At 36.7% G+C, this 22,182-nt stretch overlaps 1 pseudogene; it reads left to right on the top strand.

Annotated features, from left to right (window-relative positions):
- Positions 1-3,011: 3,011 nt before the first annotated feature.
- On the top strand, positions 3,012-11,926 carry LOC108341365 (disease resistance protein RPM1-like; annotated as a pseudogene).
- Positions 11,927-22,182: the final 10,256 nt, after the last annotated feature.

Below are 22,182 nucleotides of genomic sequence, written 5' to 3' on the forward strand. Positions count from 1 at the left end.
CACACAAATTAGCTTTGCCTTTCATTTAGCCACAAGCAAACATACTTACAAGCAAGTTGTCATCACAAGGGCTTTTCATGGCTTGTAACTTGGCTGGGCTAGGAAGGAAATTGGTTTTTCTGGTCAGCAAAATCCTTGAGTTAAGAGAGGCATTTATGATTTCATCATTCAAGCACAAACTCACTTTCTTTTTCCCAGCTTTCCCTTGCATTGAGCTTTTCTTTTCTTTTTATTTTTCTTTTTCTTTTGCTTTTGCTTTTCAAGTACTCACTGCTTAGCTCAATGCTTTTTCTTTTTCCTTTATCAATCTTTCCAGCAACCCCACACTTGAACCTTAGTCAATACCTCATCAAATGTTCTCAACTCAACTCAAGGTAAAGATTTTCAAAAAAAGGTTTTTCAAACATACATAAGGATTAAGGTTCAAAGGTTAGAACAATTTATTCTCTGTTCAGTTGGCAAAAATTCATGTGAAGGCTAAAAGAATAAGGGACAACAAAAGATGGCCTTGATCATATGAAACCTGCAAGCAAGTCGTTTAATCACAGAAAATTTGGGCAAAATCATTCATGCTTCCAAAGTAATAGCAATTATTCATAAAAAAAAAACTCTGAAGCCCAAATCTCACACAGGTAAACTCACAAGTCCCAGAATTCAGAAAAACACCCTACTAAGAATCTCAATCAAGTTTTACCTCAAGCACCTGTTTCATACATTGTGAGCCATCACTTGTATATCAGCATATCATGCATCATCTCAACATCAATCAATACACTAGAATATCACAAAGCAATACTCATCACAAAACACAACACAGTTGAATCAAAGCAGTGTGGTTCATTCAAGCAAAGTACAATAACAAAACAATTGATTAAAAAGAAAGGTTTAGAAAGCTGGGTTGCCTCCCAGTAAGCGCTTCTTTAACTTCACTAGCTTGACACCATCTTCATCATCATAGCATCCATCAATAGATGCTGTCAGTAACATCCATCAGTAGATGTCTAATCACATAGCATCCATCAATAGATGCTAATATTTCTTATCTTCATTGGTATCCCTCAGTAGACACCAATCTTTCTCATCTTCATGACATCCATCAATAGATGCCTAATCCCCTAACATCCATCATTAGATGTCTAGTCACCGTCTTCTTCCATAACAGCATCCATCAGTAGATGCTATCATTCATCATCCTCATCATAGCAACATCCATCAGTAGATGTTGTAGAAGCATCCATTAGTAGATGTTATCATTACTACCATCAGAAACAACATTTAACCTAAAAATAAAACTCAAACACACAAAGAAAAAAAATCAAATCAAAACCACACAATTAAATCAATACCTTTTGGATAACATCTGATTTATGAAAATACTTCTTGAAAAGTTTTCAAATTTTTCATTTGGAATCAATAATATTGTAGCAACGAACCGGACGGTCAACAGCGAACCGGACGGTCAATGTTAGAGCATCCCCTAAATTAATTTACCTAGAAGCTGAATTGCTTGACCGCAAACCATTAACACTAATCATGGTCAACCTTATAGATAAAATATGTTTATCAATTGTTAAGCCGTAATTAGGCCCTTTGCTAATTAAAAGCTCATTCAAAATTTGTATTTAAGGTAAGAAGGTAGGTGATTCTATTTATTGCATATTCAAGAGCTTACTCTACCTACCGAACAATCGCTTACTGACTTAAGCATATGAGTACCTTTTGCAGGTAAACAGAGACATGAAAACTTGGAGAGCAAGGAAATTAGGAGCTACACAAATTGGAGTGAGTTTTAGTTATGGACCTCGACCCCATCCCGAAACATTTTAGTGTCCAGCGTGAAACTCGAGGATCTTAAAGAAAATCCAATGGTGACAACGAGGAATATGAGCGTAGAAGACCTGATAAAGATGGTTCTAGTTCTACGACAACATATGTTAGAGATACAACAGAGGCATGAGGCAGAGATGGCGACGTTGAGAGCTGAGCATGCGACTACTTGGCAAAAGCAAACCGCTTAACATTCAATGCCCAGGGTAGTTGGTCAACATGCTATGACCAAACCTATATATTGTGTTGCAGATTGGGCTGGTTGTCCGCATGATCAAAGATCTACCACAAGATATTGTGGACTCGTTGGAGGGAACCTTGTATCATGGAAAAGTTAGAAACAAAGTGTTGTTGCTCGATCTAGTGCAAAAGCTGAATATTGATATATGTCCATTGCTACATGTGAACTTATGTGGATCAAACAACTCCTTCAAGAATTAAAATTTTGTACGTATTTTTTAGCAATTCTAAATGAGCAAGAGAGGAAATAGAGCTTGTTCGGTTTGCAGTGGAGCCCGTTCAATCTACAGTGGAGCTCGTCAGGTTTGCAATAAAGCTTCGCCAGTCTATTGCATAAAAATGAGTCTAAGTCCTACATTGAATAAAAATGAGAAAGTAGAACATTATATAAAAGTGAAAGACCCATTAACTGATTGCCTTAAAGTTTTGGGTAGAGAGTGGTGTCAATCCCTTATATGGTTGAACTGAAATCTCATTTGTATTGTGTCTTCCGGTGAACCTATTCCTTGATAGACCCAACACAGTCTTCAACCATCTTCCCATAGCACTAGCCGTGAACCCGTCCAGTTTTTAGCATAACCCAGCGGGTCTTCAACACAGCCCATCCGGTCTGCACCACAACTCTTTCAGCATCAACCTCAAACCCGGCCAAGGAACTCTACCCCCGAAACAAAAATGCGAAAACAGATGTATTAGAACCTAATGATTCCTGTAATGAAATTATTCTCGTAGAATGTGCTGTTTAATGAGAAAAATGGTATCGATACAAACAAAATATGTTATCGATAGATATAGATAACGAAGATGTATAACGGCCAAAATGAAAACCGAGTCAAATCAATCATGCTTTTATTTTATACAGAAAAAAACGAAAGATATTATAATAAACTGTGTATGGGTTGGCTAGCTACAATTATTGGCTATAGTGTGGAAGAACATAAGTAGTCACCACCACAAAGCTCGAGAGAGAGAGCTAGACTAAAATGGCAGAAACTGCAATGTCTTTTGCGAGTCAGCATGTGCTTCCAAAATTTTTAGAAGCTGTAAAGATGCTGAAAGATCTCCCAAAAGAAGTATCAGAAGTTACAGATGAACTAGAAAGCTTTCAAGATTTCATTCATGATGCAGATAAAATGGCTGAAGTTGAAGAGGATAAAAATAGGCGTGAAAGAATAAAGAAAAGGTTGATGAGGCTGAGAAAAGCAGCTGTTTGCATGGAAGATGTCATCGATGACTATGTTATCTGCAACGAAAAGCAATCTGAAGAAGATCCTCGGTGTGCTGCTTTACTCTGTGAGGCCGCTGAGTTCATCAAAACTCAAATCTTTCGCCTTAAAATAGCGTATCAGATTCAGGATGTTAAGTCACATGTTCGTGCGGAAAGAGATGGCTTCGAAAACCATTTTCCTATAGGATCAAGATCAGACGGTTCTAGGAGAAATGAAAACTTCACATGGCAGAAACTTCGAATCGATCCTCTCTTTATTTAGGAAGACGAGGTTGTTGGATTTGAAGGCCCTATACATACATTGAAAAAGTGGTTGACAGAAGGAAGAAAAGAACGCACTGTCATCTCTATTGTAGGAATGGCAGGATTGGGAAAAACCACTATTTCTAAGCAAGTTTTTGACAGGGTCCATACAGACTTTGAGTGCCATGCGTTGATCACAGTGTCTAGATCCTACACTATTGAAGAGTTGCTGAGGGATATGACGAACAAGCTTTGCAAAGAAAGAAGGGAGGATCCTCCTCGGGATGTTGCAACTATGAATCAAATGTCGTTGATAGAAGAAGTCAGAAACCGCTTATGCAATAAGAGGTATGTTGTCTTGTTTGATGACGTATGGAATGAAACATTTTGGGATGACATTGAATTGGCTCTGATTGATAATAAAAATGGAAGTAGGGTATTAATCACTACCAGGGATGAGAAGGTTGTGGAGTTCTGTAAAAAAGCTTTATTTTTGAGGTGCATAAGTTACAGCCTTTAAGTAAAGCAAAATCTTTGGAGTTGTTATGTAAAAAGGCGTTTGGGTATGGTTTTGATGGATGTTGTCCAAAAGATTATGAAGCAGTAGGTCTGGACATTGTTAGGAAGTGTGAGTGTTTACCTTTAGCAATTGTGGCCATTGGTAGTCTTTTATATAGAAAATGTAAAAGTCCATCTGAATGGCACCTGTTTAGTCAAAATCTAAGTTCGGAGTTGCAGAGCAATTCCGAGTTACACAGTGTAACAAAAATTTTGAGTTTGAGTTACGATGATTTGCCACAGAATCTCAGGTCATGCTTGTTGTATTTTGGAATGTATCCTGAAGATTACGAAGTTAAATGTGGTAGATTAATTCAGCATTGGATAGCTGAAGGGTTTGTTAAACATGAAAATGGAAGAAATCTAGAAGAAGTTGCTCAACAACATTTAATGGAGTTGATCAGTCGAAGGCTAGTACTAGTAGCATCATTTACCATAGATGACAGAGCTAAAGCATGTCGTGTTCACGACTCAATACATGAGATGATCCGTGGAAAAATTAAGAATACGGGGTTTTGTGAGTATATTGATGAGCATAATCATTTGGAGTCAAGTGGTATCATTCGACGCTTAACAATAGCAAGAAATTCTAATGGTTTAAGTGGATCTATCGAAGAATCACAACATGTTCGGTCAATTCTAATTTTTACAGATGAAGTGTCATCTAAAGACTTTACCAGGCGCTTGCTTGAAAAATACATGCGGTTGAAGGTGCTGGATTTTGAATATGCTCCATTATATGATGTTCCTGAAAATTTGGGGAGTTTAATCCACTTAAAGTATCTAAGCTTCCGGGGTACATCCATAACAAGCCTTCCAAAATCCATTAATAAGCTCCAGAACTTGGAGACCCTAGATGTACGAGCATTTGGGGGGATTGAGGTACCAAAGGAGATTACCAAGCTGAGAAAGCTACGTTGTCTATTGGGTGACCCAATATCTTCCGTTGCAGTGAAGGATAGTCTAGGGAGCATAACGTCCCTGGAAAAGATGTATGTATTGATAATAGATCCAGATGGAGTGGTTATTAGGGAGCTTGGAAAGCTAAAGCAATTAAGGGATCTGAGGCTTTCTAATCTTAGCGGAGATCATGGTGATACTCTTTGTTCCTCTATAAACGAGATGCCACTCTTGGAGCGACTGCATATCTCCTTAAAATATAGGACTGTATTAAGAATCAGTTATTGGGTTCATAATGACAAACTGAACCGTAGTTCAGTTTAGGGTTTTGTTCAATGTTTTCTGTTTTAGGCTTTTAATGTTTTCTGTTTACCAGAGATCCATATATATAGATCTCTGTTTACTGTTTTACAATCAATGAAAGCAATAATATTTTTGACACATTGAAACAAATCAGAATAGAGAAAGGAAACACTTTACTTACTCGTCTCTCTGCCCTGAGCATTTTCTTTGTCTGCACCATTGCCGTCTGAAGCCTCTAAGGCTGCCGGAGCACCGCTGGAGCTTCATCCTCTGAGTTGGAACTCTCTGGAAGCACTCTGTTCTCTCTCCTGATCAGTGACGAAGTGCTGGACACGTTTGCAGAAGCCATCCAATCTGATGGCTTTAGTTTTCACATGGGCCGCCCGATATTGGGCTTTATCTCAGTGCACACCATCTTAGGCCTCAGCTTAATATGGTATCAGAGCAGGTCTAGTGCCTGCTCTGCTTCCGCTCCACCTGCTGATACTCTTGATACATTCTTGGGCTGTTCTGTACAACTTTAGGCCTCATGGAACAGGTTGAATTCAACAACCCATCCAGCCCTTACTATCTACACCCAGGAGAGAATCCTGGACTCACCCTCATCACACAAACTCTGAGTGAAAATAACTACTCTTCTTGGAGCAGAAGCATGAGAAGAGCTTTGCTTTCCAAGAACAAAGTGAAATTCATTGATGGGTCCATAAAGAGACCCCAGAAAGATGATATCCTATATGATGCTTGGGAGAGATGCAACATGATGATACTGTCTTGGATAACCAAGACTCTTTCCCCTCAAATTGCCGAGAGTGTTATATACGTGGAAGAAGCAAAAGAATTATGGGATGAATTAAAAGAAAGGTTTTCCAAAGGTGATCATTTCAAGATATCAGATCTCCTTCAAGATATACACTCCATTAGACAAGGGGAAAGAGGAGTTAGCCAATATTTTACAGATCTGAAAATTCTGTGGGAAGAATTAGAATTCTTGAGACCCATACCCATTTGCACATGCAAGATACCATGTAGTTGTGCCCTTTCAAAAGTTCTCTTGAAATATAGAGAAATGGAGCACGTAATATGCTTTCTAAAGGGCTTGAATGACTCTTACAACACTGTTAGAACACAAATTCTCCTAATGGATCCTCTTCCAAACATCAATCGGGTTTTCTCTCTTATCATGCAACAAGAAAGACAAGAAAAACATGGGTCTACTGATGCAAAAGTGATGGTAAATACTGCTGACAAAAACAGCCAGTGGAAAGGCCAAGGAAGGGGACCTGGATTGCGTGGCCAAGGAAGAGGAAGAGGTAGAAACCCCAACCATGGGAAACAATGCTCATTTTGCAACAAAATGAACCATACTGTTGATGAGTGCTATTCTAAACACGGGTACCCACCTTGGTACAAGAAAGCAGAAGGCAGTCAAGAAAAAAAGGGTGAATGGAGTTCTGCCAATGCTTGCCAGAACACAGCTGAACCTAATAATAATCAGAAAATACAGACTACCAATAACAGCAGTATCCTTAACTCTCTCACTGCAGAACAAATGCAGAAGCTACTTCGAATGATAGACAAAGATGATGAATCAACCCACAAGATTAATCAAGTTCGGAGAGCTGAAAGTGCAGATAAAACAGGTATTTCTTCCTGGATAATTGATACTGGTGCCACAGACCATGTGACACATGATAGAATGAATTTTACTACATTTTATAGAATTAAAACTATATCTGTGAGATTACCAAATAACACTATTTTAACTGCTGAATATGCCGGGACAGTACAATTATCTAAGGACCTCATCATTTTCAATGTTCTATATATACCTGATTTTAGTTTCAATTTGATCTCTGTTCAAAGTCTTACCAAAGACCTAAATTGTATTCTGACTTTCTCTTCCAAGACTTGTCAGATAAAGGAGAACCATACATTGAGGATGATTGGATATGCTAGTTGTTGGAGAGGCCTCTATTACCTACAAGACCTTCCTAAAACTGACCAAAGACACACTGCCAAGACAATTTTTTCTTTTAAGAAGACTAATGTAGATCTGTGGCATTATAGACTAGGCCACCCAGGAGACAGAGTTATGAAACAAATATGCGATGTTTTTCCTTATGTCAAACTAGGGACCAATATTGTTTGTGATACTTGCCATTTTGCCAAACAACGAAAATTGCCTTTTCTACAAAGTACTACTGCTACTACTGATTGTTTTGATATTATTCACTGTGATATATGGGGCCCTTTTAGCACTGTTTCCATTCATGGCCATAAATATTTTCTCACCATAGTTGATGACTATAGTAGGCATACTTGGATTTTTCTAATGAATAATAAAGGGCAGACCAGAGACTTATTACAGAATTTTGTGATCAAAATTAAAAACCAGTTCAACAAAGGAATTAAAAGTATTAGGTCTGACAATGGACCTGAATTTAACTGTGTGGATTTTTACAAGATACACGACATTAATCATCAAAGGAGTTGTGTTGAAACTCCTGAACAAAATTCTGTTGTTGAAAGGAAGCATCAACACATTTTGAATGTTACCCGTGGTCTGCTTTTCCAAGCTAACATACCTAACATTTACTGGTCTTATGCTGTTAGCCATGCAGTCTACCTCATCAATAGGCTGCCTACCCCCATTCTCAGTAACAAAACCCCTTATGATTTGCTTTACCACATGCCCCCCTCCTTCTTAAACCTCAAAGTTTTTGGATGCTTGTGTTTTGCTTCTACTCTTGAACATAACAGGAACAAACTTGACCCAAGAGCTAGAAAAGGGCTTTTCCTAGGATACAAATCTGGTGTCAAGGGGTACCTTGTGCTTGACATAAACACCAAAGAGCTACTTGTAAGCCGAAATGTTGTCTTTCATGAGGACACCTTTCCTTACAAGAAATTGCAGGACAACAATACAGATCATACCATTGGAGAGAACACAACTGCACCAATTGACGATCTCTCAGGAGATAACTATCACCATGATGATGACATACCAAATGCTGCCCAGGAAAGGGCACAACAGCCCAATGTTAGTGAAGACAGCAGTGAGGCTGCAGAAGACAACCAGGACACCCAACTACAAAGAAGGTCAAACAGACCCAGAAAAACTCCTGACTACCTTAAAGATTATGTCCATCAGGTGAATCAATCCCTATCTCTGAAAAATAACCTTAAAACCCCTTATCCGATAGCCAACCAATTGTATTGTGACAATCTTACAGGAAGGCATCTAAAATATACCATGGCAGTCACGACCAGCAAGGAGCCCAAATCCTATAATGAAGCAAGACACATGAATGAGTGGGTAGAGGCTATGCAGAAAGAGATTAAAGCCCTGCAAGATAATGATACATGGGTTCTAACCCAGCTGCCTCCAGGAAAGAATGCTATAGGATGTAAGTGGGTGTACAAGACAAAGTACAAAGCTAATGGTAGTATTGAGAGATTCAAGGCTCGCTTAGTGGCCAAAGGGTACACACAACAAGAGGGAATAGACTATCTTGACACCTTTTCCCCTGTTGCCAAACTAACCACAGTCAGGTTACTTATTGCTCTGGCGGCTTCCAATAATTGGTTTCTACATCAACTAGATGTGGACAATGCTTTCTTACATGGAGACCTCAATGAAGAGGTATACATGGAGCCACCTCCAGGTTTGATGGACCACAATAAAGGACTTGTTTGCAGGTTGAGAAAATCCCTATATGGCTTAAAGCAGGCCAGCCGACAGTGGTTTGAAAAATTATCTTCTTTCTTGACATCAGTTAATTATGTTCAATCTAAGTCTGATCACTCTTTGTTCATTAGAACAACCCCCACCAGTTTCACTGCTCTACTTGTATATGTGGATGATATTGTTTTGACAGGGAACTCTATGATAGAGATCAACAACATGAAAGAACTTCTTCACAAGAAGTTTCGAATAAAGAATCTTGGTGAGCTCAAGTATTTCCTCGGTTTAGAGGTAGCCAGGTCAAAGAAAGGCATTCATTTGTGCCAAAGGAAGTATGCTTTAGACATACTGGAGGAGACAGGGATGTTAGGCTGCAAGCCTTCATCTACTCCCTTTCTCAGTGATACCACCTCCTTATACAAAGAAGACAGTTATCTGGATGACCCAGGACCATACAGAAGACTAATAGGAAAGTTACTCTATCTTACAAACACTAGACCTGATTTATGTTTTATAGTTAATCTACTTAGCCAGTTCATGCAAGCACCCACTGACCATCACTACCGTGCTATTCAGTACATCCTCAGGTACATTAAAGCTAAACCCTCTGAAGGGTTATTCTTCTCTGCTGAGTCCCCTATACAGCTAAAAGCCTTCAGTGACTCTGACTAGGCAACTTGCCCCAAGACTAGAAGATCTACAACGGGATTCTGTGTCTTCCTCGGATCATCTCTTATCTCCTGGAAGTCTAAGAAGCAGAAGACCGTATCTCGATCATCCACAGAAGCTGAGTACAGAGCACTGGCAGCCACTGTATGTGAAATACAGTGGCTCTGCTATCTATTACATGACTTTCAAGTTAAGGAGGCAGGGACCCCTGCTTTATATTGTGACAACAAATCTGCCAGGCATATAGCCCACAATCAAAGCTTTCACGAACGCACCAAGCATATTGAGCTTGACTGTCATGTGGTTCGTGAAAAGCTCCAGGAACATCTACTCACTCTCATTCCCATACGATCTGACGAGCAGCTCGCAGACATCTTCACTAAATTCCCTCACCGCGTCAAATACAAAACTATCGTTCCCAAACTTGGATTGGTGAATATACACCATCCAGTTTGAGGGGAGGCTATTAAGAATCAGTTATTGGGTTCATAATGACAAACTGAACCGTAGTTCAATTTAGGGTTTTGTTCAATGTTTTCTATTTTAGGCTTTTAATGTTTTCTGTTTACCAGAGATCCATATATATAGATCTCTGTTTACTGTTTTACAATCAATGAAAGCAATAATATTTTTGACACATTGAAACAAATCAGAATAGAGAAAGGAAACACTTTACTTACTCGTCTCTCTGCCCTGAGCATTTTCTTTGTCTGCACCATTGCCGTCTGAAGCCTCTAAGGCTGCCGGAGCACCGCTGGAGCTTCATCCTCTGAGTTGGAACTCTCTGGAAGCACTCTGTTCTCTCTCCTGATCAGTGACGAAGTGCTGGACACGTTTGCAGAAGCCATCCAATCTGATGGCTTTAGTTTTCACATGGGCCGCCCGATATTGGGCTTTATCTCAGTGCACACCATCTTGGGCCTCAGCTTAATAGACTGAAGCACTTGACTTGCACATTAGGTTATCCTTGTCTAAACTAAGGAAGCTTCACCTGTGTGGCCGTTTAAAAGAGTTCCCAAATTGGATTCCCCAACTCCAAAATCTTGTGAAATTGTCTTTGGTTGAATCCAGGTTAACTAACATTCGGTTGACAGATCTTGGAAGTATGCCAAATTTGTTGTTGCTCTCTTTTGACTCTAATTCTTATGACGGAGAAACTTTACATTTTGAAAATAGAGGATTTCAGAAACTAAAGGAACTAAAGCTCAATGGTTTGCAGCAATTGAGCTCCATCTTTATTGATAGCGGAGCACTGCAATCTTTGGAAAAGCTTCAGATAATGAGTATTCTCCAACTGAAGGCAGTACCCTGCGGCATTCAACACTTAAAGAAACTCCAAGTTCTTGACATCTTATATATGCCGACCGAATTTCAACAAAGGATTGACCCCAACGGAGGAAAAGAGCATTGGATGATCAAACATGTGCCCGATGTACATTTTGTCACGAAAAATCGTGCTTTGATATTGGCTGAGATAGCAGCTGAAATTTTTTCTTCGCGGTTATAGAGGTGTGCTCTTTATCTTTATTAATAGTTTTATAGCTTGATATCACAAAAACATTATTTCCTAACCTATAATCCTTTTCATCAGACTAAAATGAGTTCAAATGATATTTGTAAACACTAAACAGAAATCTTTATAATTATAAAGAATGGAAGTTTATATATTTGTAACTATAGGAACTAAAGAAAATAGACCTGTTATCTAATCACCTCCTCACATTTTCCATTCTTGAAAATTTTTTGTATATGCGTTAGGTCTATTATATGTTGGTTGACTCATGGCTTGGAACTCATCAAAATCTAGATCTCCGAGATTATGTATGGACTCTCTCCGGTATGTCCATTCAAGAAATCCAACAATTGATGTTGTACGTGAAAAGTGTTATACGAATAGGAGACTGTGAATAAAAGTACCTACTCGTCCTGATTTGTCCACTTGGGGTCGTAAACATCAAAATTCGTAGTTTAAGTATGGATGCAAGTGATGCTGCATATTGCTTTTGGGATGGCCTTTGGGCATGCATGAAGAAGTTTGTCTCTTTTCTGGCTTTTGGTATTTGTTAGCGTATATGCACTATGGTTTTCTTTATTCTGAGTGTGCCCATTTTCATCACATTCCATCAAGAGTATTGATAATAGAAGGCAAACTGCGAACTCAAGCTCAATTTCATCATATTGGAAGACTATGTAATGTAATGGGATAAACTTAAATCTAAGGGTTTATATGTAATTTTGTTTTTTAATGTCGTTTTGTTTTCGTTTTATTGTATCCAACTAGTTTTTTTGTTTCTATGTACTCGATTACATTATGCAGCTATTTAATGGCTTGAAATATTGAATGAATAGACAGAGTTCGTATCAAATCAACTTTTGTGTGTCATTTAGTTTTACAAATTGGTATTAGAGCTTTTGTGTCCTAAGTTTCCGAGTGTGAAAAAAAAAGAGGGTGCCAATGTGAAAAAGAGAGAAAGCATGCTTGAGTGTTTGGGGGAAGAGAAAGAAAGATGTCAATCTTGTAAACAATATGTCCCTGCCATAAATAACGAAGAAAGCCAATTATGACAATTGAAGTATATAGATGAAGATGAAAAATAGACAATTGCACAGATTATTGTGTTGAGAAAAACGTGAGTAAAGAAAAAATCGACTTTGTACTTACTATACAAAGCTGTGGATGAGTCCGGCTTTGAGAAAATAACAAAAGCTCCATCTTCAAGAGAAGTGTGGGAGATCTTGGAGAAGGCATACAGAGGGAATGACCGTGTTAAGCAAGTTCGACTTAAAACTGTCAAAGGTGAGTTTGAAAACTTGAAGATGGAAAATAGAGAACGGGTGACCGAGTAGTTTATGCAGGAATGGAGAGTCGTTGCCAGCCAGTTGGGTTGTGGAGAAAATTCTGAGATAGTTAACAAATGCTTTCAAAAGAATAGTTTACGCCATTGAGGAATCCAATGATCTGTCAACGCTCTCAATATAAGAACTTGTTGGGTCACTTGAGGCGCACAAACAATGGAGAAGGAAGAACTATTAGCCACTTGATCAAGCCCTTCAAGCACAACATAACTTGAAGGGAGGAGCTTGAAACACTCAAGGTCGAGGTTTTCGTGGAAGAGGCCGAGAAGGTCATGGCCGAGGTGACCATGAAGACCACAAAGAACAGTATAGGCAACAAAACTGGAATGGCTATGGCAAGGGAGAGACCGAGGAGCTTGGTCAAATTCTAGAGTTGAGTATTTTAAATGTGGCAAGCATGAGTACTATGCAAATGACACTAGTACAGTAAAGGGAAACGACAACGATTATTTGTCCCTATCCGCACCGGTTCTGTAATTGAGGTATATACAGACGAGGCAAAAAGTCTACCACTTTTTGCCTCGGTTTTGAACCGAGGCAAAAAGGTGTATGTTTTTTCCTCGGTTCAAATAAAACCAAGGCAGTAAAGGGTGTTCATTTTTCTACTTTTTTTTTTCGCCAGACTTTTGACCTCGTTTGCTGGTGAACCGAAGTAGTAAAGGGGAATCTTATGCCTCGGTTTGGAGTTGAACCGAGGCAGTAGAAACTGCAAAAATATTAAAACTAATATTTTATTCAAAAGCATCACATATTTTCAGAATTTTACTTTTAACACTCTCTCCAGAATAAAAGACTACAAATACATTTTAATGAACCTGTAAAAAAGGGAGGTTATGACTGTATGGACAAAAGGCTAAGAAGATAGAAGTGGTAGCAATACAAGAGTACATTTCCATAATAAAAAAACGTAATTATATATACAATTATGTCAAAGCAGGTTTGTCCCTATTGGTTCATATATTTTTAAATAAAAGGAGGAACTTAGATGATCTAGTACATCTAGTACTATATTACATATCTAATTGCAAGAGGCTTAAGACTTAGATTTCACAATTTAAACCTCCTCTGACGAAAGATCAAGAACAAAATGATCAACCACATCCCTGTTTGAGAAACATGTTTCCCCTAGTAGCACGAAATAAAGTTCTTTCGAAAGGAACTGATTTTTCCCTTGAAATAACTCCACTGAAAAAGCCCAACTTAATTTTCTTTGTTGACGTCTCCTCCTGAGCATAAATTTACCAAGTGTGAGAAAGAGAACAAATGTGTAAAGTAACAAATACAAAATACAAAGCTTGGGAAGTTTGGGCATTTTTACTTGAGGATATTAACAATAGTGGGATTGATGGAAATGATGCAGAAAAGGCTTTATGGTGGGAACAAGAATGGAAAGTGTTTCGTGGAAGGGCAGAGGCATTCATTGCAAAGATGCATCAAGTAAGGTATGAATGATATTATCATGAAAATCTAAGCACTATTCACACAACAGAAAAATATCTACCTAACGATGTACTAGGAGGATAATAATATATATATATATATATATATATATATATATATATATATATATATATATATATATATATATAAGTGTGTGTGTTTTTTCCTGCCTTAGAAAATCATGTAGCATTGAAAAGGCTCCAATAAATTAGTATGCATAAACCTCAGAATATCTAACTAATAATATGCTAGATTATAAAAACAACCATAAACCCAGTAAGGATTGTACCTCCCATTTTCTTCATCTCCATTTCAGCTTTTCTAATATGGTGATTTTTTCAGGATTAAATCTTCACCTCTTCGTGCTTGAACCTAAATAAAGGTTTAACAAACAAACTTTGTGTCGCAACCGGAAAAATCGCGGCGGGAAGACGATCCGAAAAAAAGAAACGTGGTATCAAAAAACGAGATTTTGGAGTCGCCACCATAGTTTATTCTGGAAAACTACAAAAAAACCATAAAATGATAAGGCATGGTCTATTAGAACCAGATTCTCGGTTCGGGAGTCGGTTACGTGTAGGGAAGGTATTAGCACCCTACAACGCCTGCCTTAAGGCAGTACCTTTAACTAAATACGCGAATATGATGTAGTTTTCAAAATGTTTAACTTTCCCTTAAAATAAAACTCTAAAGAAACAAACAATATTTTTTAGTTTTTTGGGCCCGACAAGGATTGACCTTACTCCTACGTATTCTCATTCAGAATGAGAAATCAGGGTTCCGTAGTTCTTTTTGAAAATTGCTTGAAATTTTGTTTAGGAAATTGTTTAAGAATTTGTTATGGATAAATTTGGATTTTTGGGGAAATGAACCTGACAAGGACTGGCCTTGCTCCTACGTATCTCCACTTTTGATGGAGAATCAAGGATCACGTAGTTCTGGCTGAAAAATTGTTTGTTTGCTTGAAAGTGTTGATTTTTTAGTTTTTTGAAGATTATATTTTTTTTGGTATTTTGATGTAATATTTAGATTTTTGCGTAATGAGCACTAGGCTGATGCGTACGATCGCACGAGCACTCACACGACTTTTTTTGTTTATTTTATATTTTTTTTGCGTAATGAGCACTAGGCTGATGCGTATGATCGCACAAGCACTCACACGGCTTTCTTTGTTTATTTTATATTTTTTTGCGTTTTGAGCACTAGGCTGATGCGTGCGATCGCACGAGCACTCACACGGCTTTTTTTGTTTATTTTATATTTTGGGTAATGAGTACTAGGCTGATGCGTACGATCGCACGAGTACTCACACCGATATTTATATCATTACATGTTTTTTAAAGTTTTATATTTTTTTTATATATTTTTTATTATGAAGAGAGTGAAGTTGAAATATCTATGACATAAAAATATCAAAAAGCATAGGATAAATTTATAAACTAAAAAAAAATGATCAAAATGAATATAAATAGAATGAAAAGAAAATGTGTACCTTGTTGAAGATTTGAAAGATGAAGCAAGACTTTGCTTGTAATAAGTTGTGAGAAGAGGTAGATTGATGGTGAAGAAGATGAATTTATAGTAGAAATGTGGTATGGGATTTACTATGTATAGAGGGATTAGGAAATAGTAAAATGTGAGAGAAAAATGAAGTAGAGTTTTGGGATGGAATGAAGAGATTTTGAGAGAGAAGAGATGGATATTATGTAATTGTGTGTGTGAAGTGAAGAGAATGTAGGCATTTATAGAGTTAAGGATGAAGAAAGTTGATGAATAAAAATAATATAATAAGTTGGTGGAAAATTTAGAGGAAATAAAATATAATTAAAAAAAGATGAATAGAAAAAGTTAATGTGAAAAATAAGTGAAAGAAATAATATAAAAAGTTGGTGGAGAAATTAGGTGAAATAAAATATAATGAATAGTAAAAGTTAATGTGGAAAATAAGTGAAAGAAATAATATAAAAAGTGGGTGGAAAAATAAGGTGGAGAAAAATGGATAATAAAAAATGTTGATGGAGAAGATATAATTAAAAAAAGTAAGTGGAATAATTAGAAAAGTTGATATATAAAATTAATATGGAAATGATGTGGAAAAAGTAAATGAAAAAGGTAGATGATGTGGAGGGTGAGGTGGATGATGATGTGGAGAATGGGGTGTGATAAGAAAAGATGGGTGGTGAGGAAGTAAAAAAAATGAAATTATTTTGGGCCATTGGATTAAGTGTTTAAAAGAAAATTTGGGGGTGCAAAAAGTAAAATAAATAGTATTTTTCATTTTGGTTTTTTTTTTATGTTTTGTTATTTATTTATTTTTGTGATGAATTATATTTACCCGGACGAAATTGGGTATTGACAGCTGCCCCTCTTTACTTAGATTTTACTAGATAATATGACAAACAACGTTTTTATATTATTAGAGTAAAATATAAGTAAAGATAGAAATACTAATTTCGTCTGGGTTTCAAAGAGAAAAGAGGAGAATAACAATCGATTCAAGTACATAAGATGAAGATAATCACGATGCAATAAAAAGGGTTCGACCATTGCCTAGCAGAGGATCGATATCCCAAAGAGAAACTAAAGGTGCCATACAAAAATTGGACTTAAGGGCCAGGCAAAAATTGAACTTAAGAGCCAGTGTAAAAACTGGGCTTGGGGCCCAGTGTGAAAACTAGGCTTGGGGGCCAGTGTGGAAACTGGGCTTTGGGGGCCAGTGTGAAAATTGGGCTTTTGGGGCCAGTGTGAAAACTGGGCTTGGAGCCAGTGTGGAAACTAGGCTTTGGGGCCAGTGTGAAAACTGGGCTTAGGGGCCAATATGATAATTGGGCTTGGGGCCAGTGTGGAAACTGGGCTTGGGGGCCAATATGATAATTGGGCTTTGTGGGCTAGTATGGAAACTAAGCTTTCAAATTTTGAAATTCTTGAAACTTGTAATTTGAGAAATGTTGGCCAGTGTGGAAACTGGGCTTAGGGGCCAGTATGGAAACTGGGCTTGGGGCCAATGTGATAATTGGGCTTTGTGGGCCAGTATGGAAACTGGGCTTTCAAATTTTGAAATTCTTGAAACTTGTAATTTGAGAAACGTTGGCCAGTGTGGAAACTGGGCTTAGGGGGCCAGTATGGAAACTGGGCTTGGGGCCAATGTGATAATTGGGCTTTGTGGGCCAGTATGGAAACTGGGCTTTCAAATTTTGAAATTCTTGAAACTTGTAATTTGAGAAATGTTGGCCAGTGTGGAAACTAGGCTTAGGGGCCAGTGTGGAAACTGGGCTTTGGGAGCCAGTATGGAAACTGGGCTTTCAAATTTTGAAATTCTTGAAACTTGTAATTTGAGAAATGTTGGCCAGTGTGGAAACTGGGCTTAGGGGCCAGTATGGAAACTGGGCTTTCAGATTTTGAAATTCTTGAAATTTGTAATTTGTGAAATGTCTTGTAATTTTGATAGAAATTTGATTTTTGAAAAAGCGTAGGGGTGTTGAAACCTTTCATTTTGTGGGCCAGTGTAGAAACTGGGCTTTCGAATTTTGAAATTCCTAAAACTTCAAATGTTATTTAATTTTAACACAAATTTCAAAGCTTATCGATATGAATCAATATGGCTTGAGAGAGAAAATATGAATGTTATTCTTTTTGTGTTTTCTTTGGTTTTTTTTTTTGAAGAAGGAAATCGATAACCATTCATGTGAATGAAGAGGGTTTCGATGAGAAATACTTTCTTTTTGATAAATATATGAAAACGTTTGCTTTGTTTTGTTTTTTTGTTATTTTTTCGAGTCCATGGTCTTACTTGCAATCATCAGACTGGCCATTATTTCCAATGCTTAGAAAAGTGAGGAATGTCATACATCCGAGATCTAACTTTGAGATTATTACATTTTGACTTTTTCTCCCGAGACATTAACGTTCATATGCTTGAATTCACTCGGAAGTGAAGAAATGGGAATTGTTTAGAATGGTTTGGAAGATAATGGGATAGCCATGCGGGCTTGTCACCTCATACGCTCCTTACAAGAGATGAGTGTCAAAGCAAAACACGAGGTACCTAAAAAGTTGCCCCGATTTGGTGTAATGAGTATGATGGTGAATCCATCATAATTCTGGTGAAAAATTCAAGTAAGATCTGCAAAGCTGCCCCATTCTTGAGATTATGGTTTGACGAATTTTAAGGAAAAGACGCGCGGTGAGGTTCACCAAGCTGCCCCAGTTTTGTTGTTTTTTTTTTGTTTTTGGAATGAGGTTTCGTTTGGAAGAAGTAGTGGGTAGGAAAGGGTCAGCTAAAAGGATGGCTCAAATTGCTTCGATTTTCTTTTGTATGCTTTTGGCTGGTTGGTAGAGAGGTCCCCTATTCTTGAGACATTATTCATTTTCAAATCTTTTTTTTTGGACACATTGAAAGTTATTTTGTCTTATCGCAAAATTAAGCTTTATGAAAATATGAGCAATCATCATTCGATCTGCGTGGACTTTGTTAGGCTTGTAACATGGCTAGGGGCTAAAAGGTATTGAAAGAAAAGGGTATAAAGGCCCAAATGAAATGTTTGTCGGATACACACTTTTTTTTAAAACAAGGGTTATCATCTACGCATTGCATCAACTATTTGATCTTTAGAGCACTTTGCTTTTGTCTTGAACTTCGTTTTTCCTTCATCTCTGGTTAATTCTTTTTTATTGTTGTTTTTTTTTTACCCTTTTTGAAGGATTCGCTTCATTTGATCGTTGAGTACTCTTCATCTGCATTCCAAGTTGACTCATACTGATGATAACCCTTGCTTGGGAATAATTTTGAAAAAGAATTTATTTTTGGCTCAAACGGGGTAACAATGGTTATAGTTTTTTGCTTTTTGGATAAAGAAAGAAGGCCACACATCATTTTGAACTCTGATTGCTTTATTTTCAAAAGATTAATTCTACGATTAGATGACCTCAACATGAGTCGTTTTTTCTTCCTTTCTTTTCTAGACCGCCCTTTCGGGTTTTTCAATATAGGGGACTTATTCTTTTTTTTTGAAAATTCTTTTGTTCTTTTGTTTGCCTCAATGGATTCAGGGATCACTCAACTAGCGCAAATGAGGATAATGTTGGTCAGGCCAATCTGCCCCAGTGTAAAGGTTTTTGTTACTGAGGGCAGTGACAATGTTTACTAGGGAAGATCCTTTATTTTGGAAAGTGAAGGGTGAGATTTTTCAAACACCATGTGCACAAACATCTCAAGAGAAAACATCGAATTGTTATTTTTGATTCAACATTTGACGTCGGAAAAATCTGACACTACAACTTTTGTTTTCTTTTTGTTATCAATACTTTTATTTTCTTTTTTTCTATTTATATATTTTTTGCTATTTTCGAAAAAACAAGAGTTTGATAATTTGCAAGAAAGACAAGTGACTCAAGATTTTCTTCAATTTTTGTTTTTTTTAGAATGATTCCGAGACAAAATTAATTATGAATTGAAACTTTATTTATTTATTTATCAATTTTTTTCTCTTTTTTTTTATCAAAAGAAACATGACACATTTATAGAAAGAAAAAGACTAATAGACAAACTTGAACAATTAATCTCCCTTTTGTGCCTTATCGAAGGTTGAGCGACTAAAGTTCTAAGGCAAAATTTATGCACTCACAAGGATAGCTTCCTAATCCTTAAATCAAGGCCACTAGAGCTATGACTCTTTTCACTATTTCTCCACAACAGTCAGAGTAATCAACTAGATGTGGAGACACAAATGAAGAGAACAGACTCTAGCTGGAGTTCTCACGATAGCCAGACAGGAAGTACATCCCAGAGTGACACCACTACACAACTCCTCTATTTCTAAGTTGCGCTCAGACCCGGGTATAGGACCTCACTCATGATATGCATATTGTGTGGAGGGAGATTATAATGAAAAACAACAATTGCAAAAATAAACACAGATAAATAGAAACAATTATTTCAAACATAAATAAAAAGTAAAAGAAACTCACATGCAATTATTCCAAATATTAAACATAGATAAAGACAAAGGGAATAAAAACACAAAGAAAAACCACATCGAATTCGCTTATCTAATTAAATGGCCTGACTCTCTGACGTCCCCAGTGGAGTCGCAATCTGTCGCAACCGGAAAAGTCGCGACGGGACGACGATCCGAAAAAAAAGAAACGTGGTATCAAAAAAAGAGATTTTGGAGTCGCCACCATAGTTTATTCTGGAAAACTACGAAAAAACCATAAAATGATAAGGCATGGTCTATTAGAACCAGATTCTCAGTTCGGGAGTCGGTTACGTGTAGGGAAGGTATTAGCACCCTACAACGCCTCCCTTAAGGCAGTACCTTTAACTAAATACGCGAATATGATGTGGTTTTCAAAATGTTTAACTTTCCCTTAAAATAAAACTCTAAAGAAACAAACAATATTTTTTAGTTTTTTGGGCCCGACAAGGATTGACCTTGCTCCTACGTATTCTCATTCACAATGAGAAATCAGGGTTCCGTAGTTCTTTTTGAAAATTGCTTGAAATTTTGTTTAGGAAATTGTTTAAGAATTTGTTATGGATAAATTTGGATTTTTGGGGAAATGAACCTGACAAGGACTGGCCTTGCTCCTACGTATCTCCACTTTTGATGGAGAATCAAGGATCACGTAGTTCTGGCTGAAAAATTTTTTGTTTGCTTGAAAGCGTTGATTTTTTAGTTTTTTGAAGATTATATTTTTTTTGGTATTTTGATGTAATATTTAGATTTTTGCGTAATGAGCACTAGGCTGATGCGTACGATCGCACGAGCACTCACACGGCTTTTTTTGTTTATTTTATATTTTTTTTTTTGCGTAATGAGCACTAGGCTGATGCGTATGATCGCACAAGCACTCACACGACTTTCTTTGTTTATTTTATATTTTTATGCGTTATGAGCACTAGGCTGATGCGTGCGATCGCACGAGCACTCACACGGCTTTTTTTGTTTATTTTATATTTTGGGTAATGAGTACTAGGCTGATGCGTACGATCGCACGAGTACTCACACCGATATTTATATCATTACATGTTTTTTAAAGTTTTATATTTTTTTATATATATTTTTTATTATGAAGAGAGTGAAGTTGAAATATCTATGACATAAAAATATCAAAAAGCCTAGGATAAATTTATAAACTAAAAAAAAATGATCAAAATGAATATAAATAGAATGAAAAGAAAATGTGTACCTTGTTGAAGATTTGAAAGATGAAGCAAGACTTTGCTTGTAATAAGTTGTGAGAAGAGGTAGATTGATGGTGAAGAAGATGAATTTATAGTAGAAATGTGGTATGGGATTTACTATGTATAGAGGGATTAGGAAATAGTAAAATGTGAGAGAAAAATGAAGTAGAGTTTTGGGATGGAATGAAGAGATTTTGAGAGAGAAGAGATGGATATTATGTAATTGTGTGTGTGAAGTGAAGAGAATGTAGGTATTTATAGAGTTAAGGATGAAGAAAGTTGATGAATAAAAATAATATAATAAGTTGGTGGAAAATTTAGAGGAAATAAAATATAATTAAAAAAGATGAATAGAAAAAGTTAATGTGGAAAATAAGTGAAAGAAATAATATAAAAAGTTTGTGGAAAAATTAGGTGAAATAAAATATAGTGAATAGTAAAAGTTAATGTGGAAAATAAGTGAAAGAAATAATATAAAAAGTTGGTGGAGAAATTAGGTGTGAAAATTAAGTGAAAGAAATAATATAAAAAGGTGGTGGAGAAATTAGGTATGAAAATTAAGTGAAAGAAATAATATAAAAAGTTGGTGGAGAAAGTAGGTAAAAATAAAATATAGTGAATAGTAAAAGTTAATGTGGAAAATAAGTGAAAGAAATAATATAAAAAGTTGGTGGAGAAATTAGGTGTGAAAATTAAGTGGAAGAAATAATATAAAAAGTTGGTGGAGAAATTAGGTGAAATAAAATATAGTGAATAGTAAAAGTTAATGTGGAAAATAACTGAAAGAAATAATATAAAAAGTGGGTGGAAAAATAAGGTGGAGAAAAATGGATAATAAAAAATGTTGATGGAGAAGATATAATTAAAAAAAGTAAGTGGAATAATTAGAAATGTTGATATATAAAATTAATATGGAAATGATGTGGAAAAAGTAAATGAAAAAGGTAGATGATGTGGAGGGTGAGGTGGATGATGATGTGGAGAATGGGGTGTGATAAGAAAAGATGGGTGGTGAGGAAGTAAAAAAAATGAAATTATTTTGGGCCA

Source organism: Vigna angularis, chromosome 6 (assembly GCF_016808095.1).
Source record: "Vigna angularis cultivar LongXiaoDou No.4 chromosome 6, ASM1680809v1, whole genome shotgun sequence".
NCBI classification, from domain to species: Eukaryota; Viridiplantae; Streptophyta; class Magnoliopsida; order Fabales; family Fabaceae; genus Vigna; species Vigna angularis.